Genomic DNA, 6138 nt, shown 5'->3' on the forward strand with positions numbered 1-6138 from the left:
TGCATCAGAAACAGAGCGCGCGCGCGATCAGTTGGTCATTTGTTGTGTAGCGTAAGCGACGCCACATCCAATGTAGACAGCATTGCTTTTGTTTGAGGTAAGGGCGCTTAACACACTCAGGCTAGTAGAAACACTCGTAGAAACGGGCCTGGCAGCTCGCGCCAGTTCTAGACATGGTGAAAGTTTCCTGATTGTGACGGATGGCCGAATTTACATGACACATTATAAATGAGCATTATAGTCTGCGATAGATACAGTGCCAAAAAGAAGAGAAGAGGATAAAAGTGGATAAAGACAGGTAAAGTGATGTAGTGAATGAACAGTTTATCTAATTGCAGTAAGATACTATAATTTCATGGCAGTTATTATTTACCTTAAACTTAATGTTAGCCCCGAGTCCCCAGACTGTGTGATTTTGTAACAATTATTTTTTATTATCACTTTTTTTATTGATGTTTTACTCTACAGTTGTGCAGTTTTGGGGGGATACAGTACAGGCCAAAAGTTTGGAAACATTACTATTTTTAATGTTTTTGAAAGAAGTTTCTTCTGCTCATCAAGCCTGCATTTATTTGATCAAAAATACAGATTTTTTTTTTAAATATTGTGATATATTATTACAATTTAAAATAATTGGTTTTCAATTTATTATACTTTAAATTATCATTTATTTCTGTGATGCAAAGCTGAATTTTCAGCATCATTACTCCAGTCTTCAGTGTCACATGTGACATCCAGTCTATCACATGATCCTTTAGAAATCATTCTAATATTCTGATTTATTATGAGTGTTGGAAACAGTTCTGCTGCCTAATATATTTGATGAATAAAAGGTTAAAAAGAACTGCATTTATTCAAAATAAAAATAAAAATATTTTCTAATTATATAAATCTTCTTTACGATCACTTTTTATCAATTTAACACATCCTTGCTGAATAAAAGTATTGATTTATTTCAAAAAAAAAAAAAAAAAAAAAATGACTGACCCCAAATTACTGACCAGTAGTGTATATTGTTGTTACAAAAGATTTCTATTTTTAAAACATTTTCTTCTTTTTATTTATTTATTTTACTTTTTATTCATCAAAGTATCCTAAAAAAGTATCACAGGTTATGAAAAAATATTAAGCAGCAGAACTGTTTCCAACTTTGATAATGAATCATCATATTAGAATGATTTCTAAAGGATCATGTGATAGACTGGAGTATCCCGAAAATTCAGCTTTGCATCACAGAAATAAATGATAATTTAAAGTATAAAAAATTAAAAACCAATTATTTTAAGTTGTAATAATATATCACAATATTACATTTTTTTCTGTATTTTTTTATCAAATAAATGCAGGCTTGATGAACAGAAGAAACTTCTTTCAAAAACATTAAAAATAGTAATGTTTCCAAACTTTTGGCCTGTACTGTATATGGCATTTTTAAAATTGATTTGCCAAAATTAGTAATGATATTTATTTACAGGTTTATTAAAAAATAGCAAAGTTCACATTAAATCTGTATTGTAAAACACGCTATAAAAGATAATGGGGACTTGACGTGAATGCTAGATGTAATGCTCTTGGTATTTGTGTTTAGGCTGTAGTGTGTGTGTGTGTGTGTGTGTGTGTGTGTGTGTGTGTGTGTGTGTGTGTGTGTGTGTGTATATATATACATGTATAGGCTAAATAATCATGAACACAATGACGGGGTGAAATGGGCTGTGATGCATGGGGCACCAGGTAAAATTTTGCCTAGGGCAGCAAATTGCACTTCACCAGTAAAACATAAACTGTGGACCAACAAAAGTCCAGATATGTCACGTGACGCCCACAAAAGGTGTGCCTGGCTCTACCCTACTCAATCATTAGATTTTGTATATTCTGAACACAAAAAAAAGTTGTATAGTGCACTACGCATACTATAGCGAACTATATGTTCATATGTTACATATTCTCGTGTAATTTTATTTGTGAATAAAACTTTTACTCTTCAGAAACAAAACTAGTCACATTACCTGAGCCTCTGATTCAGAACAATCTCCAGCTTCCCCTTCGTGCAACTACAACCCAGAGTGAGAACATGCAGCTGACACAAACAGTTATGGGTTATGAGTTATGATGCTCCATGAACAATCGTTCAAAGCATCATTGGATGCACTATTGGAAAATGATGAATTTTGAGAGGCTGCTCACTGCAGAGCCATGGGTGGAGTGTGAAATGCAGACTCTACACAAAAACTCTCTCCAACCAGAAACGGTACAGTTTATAATTCTAAATAATTTCAGTATCAGATATAATACAGGTTTAGTTATTTTATTTTTTTTAAGTTGTTTTTTAAGTTGTTTTGTAAGTGTTAAGTTTTTTTTTTTAGAGATAACGTTTGTTCTTTTGAACAACTTAGAAAAAATGTACTGTGACAAAAGTAGTAAATTGCAAGTCTGCAACAATTTGGATTTACATTTAAAAGTAAAATTTTTGCCCATTGTTCTGTAATGGTATTTTAAACATTCGTACTAGATAATAATAAAAAGGTCTGAATGTGGCAATATTTTAATAAAATAATATGTTAATCTATATATATTAATGTTAGACCTTAGATATTGAAATGTCTGATTGCAACGTGTGCCAGATTAATGTATAGGCATAGACCATGCAAAACAGAAATTTTCCCTCATGATTACACAGTTTGATTTGTTTAATAATGTTGCAAGTCAAAATTATTTATTCGTTTTGCTTTGATGATATCTCTTGATCAAAATATTTTACATGACGAATAAAAAAGGGCGGTGGGGCTCGGGCACAAACCAGAAATGTAGGCCTGATTAATTAGTAATTCATTCAATTAATTGCATAGTAATATTTACTTGGAAAAACAAATTTACCTTTTTAAAAGACATTTCATTACATTCATGTAAATTAGCTAATATAGATCAACCTAAACGTTTTTATGTGTGTGATAAATTGATGTCCACTAGACTGTTGGACGATGGTCCCAGATCAGTCCCAGATCTAAGACTGTTTTGCCCTTTTTCTCCCAGTGACTCAAAATGGCCGCCACTAAAAGAGTGATGACTGAGGCACTTGAGGAGCTTGTTGAAACAGATCTCCAAGAGTTGAAACAGCAGCTATGGAGTGGAGTGACGTCAGACATCAGCCCTATTCCTCGAGAAAAGCTGGAGAAATCTGACTGTATGGATGTGGTGGATTGTATGGTACAACAGTACAGTGAAGATGCGGGCAGGATCGCAGTCCAAGTGTTGTGTAAAATCAGACAAAATGACCTTGCACATCGCCTTGAGCTGAAACTTAAGGAAGGTAAAGAAAAACCTGTGTATACTGGTTTAAAGACTATGAGTGTAATGCTCTGAATTATATAGAAAAACAAGCAAAGAGAAATGTACATGAATGGGACATTTTTCTGTACATGGACATATTCCCAATTTTATGTTATATATTGTATTAGAAAGGCAGAAAAAATATTTAGTGCAGACTTTCTATTGTTCTTTGTTCAATGGGCGGTTGGTACATCTTTAAATATATTGAATGATCTAAAACATGATGTGTGTTTTTCTGTCTACAGCTCATCCATCTGTTCAGGAGGAGAGCAGAAATGCTCCAGTGTCTGTGGAGGAGCAGCCCGTCCAGTCCAGTCCAGTGCGAGTCTAGTCCAGTCCAGTGCGAGTCCAGTCCAGTCCAGTGCGAGTCCAGTCCAGTCCAGTGTGAGTCCACACACAATGACTCCATGCAGCCGACAGTTGAAGACTGAAATTCTTACAAGAGAGAAAAAAGAAGCAAGTATCTCTGTTTCAAATCACTTTTGACTGAGTTTTGACATGGATCAGTGTGAACACTAATGCTCCTCCTAAAATACCAAACTCTAATGTTGCTCCAGACATTGGTTCTGTTGCTTCTGCTTTAATTCTGTTCGTTTTGGATTGTGTTTCATAGGTTTATATCCCAAAGGACAAGTCTCAGAGGAAACGTTTAGCTCTGCTGATCACCAACATACGATTCAAGCACTTAAAACACAGGGCTGGAGCAGAGAGAGACGAGGAGAACATGGAGTGGCTGCTGAAGGCTCTGGATTATAGTGTTGAGAAATACACAAATCTCTCTGGATCTGTGCGTAAAGCCTCATGAAATTATTATTATTTATATAAATCAGTGAAAGTCTTTGGGATGTACTGAAGGAGACTTAACAGAGTACTCGACTTTTGCATTGTCAATACAAGATCTTGATGCACCTCTTTATGGTAATACGTGTTGTGATGTTATGTCCTATACACAAGAACATCCCAAAGACTTTCACTGAGGTTCAGTTCTGGACTCAGAGGAGCCGATTCATGTGTGGAAATGATCCTTCCAACCATTCTTTCACAATCTGAGCCTGATGAATCCTGACATTGTAATCCTGGAATATGGCCATGATGTGTCTTCCTACATGTTTGTTTAAGAAATAAAAACCACACACTCCATTGATTGGGTTAGAAGAACTGTCGCCAAACATATAACATGCTAGAAACATAATAATAACTGCAATAATGATCCAATCATATACTTTTAAGCATTTGCCTATTTAAAACAGTGACTTTTTTCTTCTTTTTTTTTCACAGGAAATAGATACAGCAATCAAGGACTTCGCTGCACGTTCTGAACATGAAGACTCGGACAGCACCTTTGTCTCACGGGAAAAAGACCCCATATAGTGAAGAAACCATTTTAGGTGTCAGCTATCATGAGAGGGAAAACCCCAAGGATTACTTCCGTGTTGACGACATCTACTCCAGTCTGAACTCAGAGAAATGTCCTGGGGCCCGTTCTTCGTACGTCGCCAACTCAGTTAGCTGGATTTGATTGTTGGGGATTTGGCATGATCTTGGATTGTTTGGTTCTTCGACGCTCATCCTGGACTTGCTGTCATAGCAACAGGTGCGCAATCTTAAACCTGCTCGGGAGCAGCTTATTTCATGTTAACAGGATTAGACTGCGGCTCATAATCGGAGATGATACGGAAGTCCAGCGCAGCGCGATAGTGCACTTTCTGAGATATAGATTTTTTCTCGTGACTCGTGAGATTGTCGTTTACATTATTAATTTGTTGGAAACGCACATTTATTTTTGACTTGTCAGAGTCGGGCTTTAACTACAGCACAAACTGTTTGCATTGCCCTAAGATTATTTGCGAGTGGCTCTTTCCTTTACACTATTGGAGATGCGGAGAACTTGATGGAAAGTGCTGTCTGTCGTGTCATTCGGAATTTACCTGGCGCTTTTAGGTTTAAAAAACAGTTTTAGGTTGTTTTTTTGGCATTTCCAAGCCACTTAAGACCCAATGTTGTAAAGCATTTTTTTTTAAAGCCTTTTTTCTTTTTTTTTAGGCTATCATATTTTTTTATGAAGATCATGCAATCATGACCATGCTATGTGAACCATGACCATGTTAGTGAAGCCTGAGTATTTCACTCAGGCTTCACTAACGTGATTGGTACCATAGACTATAGGCTATAGACTGCCATCAAGGCCTCAATGAAGGGGATTATGTGAACAGAAAGAGGGTTCACAATGTAAATGTGCAGCCCAGTTACTATTGTGATTCTTAATATTCCAGATTAGTAATATTATATCAAAAAAAAAAAAAAAAGGCAATTGACTAAAATCTTCCATATCACAAACGTGAAAGCAAAATGGCCAGGATCTGTGCATGACTTAAGCATTTTCAGAGATTCACATTTATGCACATTATTTGAAAGTGTTAGGAAAGTTCCACAATTAAATATCAAGCTCACTGTATTACATACACTTATGCTGATCCTAACAGAACTGCATTTTTTCATAGGTGATTATGACATGTTCCTGCCTGCAGACAGGTGTTTTATGACCCCATTCCCTGACCCAAACCAGTTACAATGCAGCTCCAGGACAAGGGCACACAATGAAATGAACTTTGGCTAACTAAAGGGAAGATTTCAGTGTCTGAGGGGTTGCACACCTGACAGGGCCTGTGACATTGTTGCATGTGCCATATTACACAACATTGCCAAAAAAAACCACTTTTCATTAAATGTTTAATAAAAGACAAATATGCTTAGTTCCTTGACTTTTATTTCAGTTGTTCATTGTAAAGAAAAGCCAGTGGTCAAGTGCCT

Source organism: Rutilus rutilus, assembly GCF_951802725.1.
Source record: "Rutilus rutilus genome assembly, chromosome: 2".
Taxonomy (NCBI): domain Eukaryota; kingdom Metazoa; phylum Chordata; class Actinopteri; order Cypriniformes; family Leuciscidae; genus Rutilus; species Rutilus rutilus.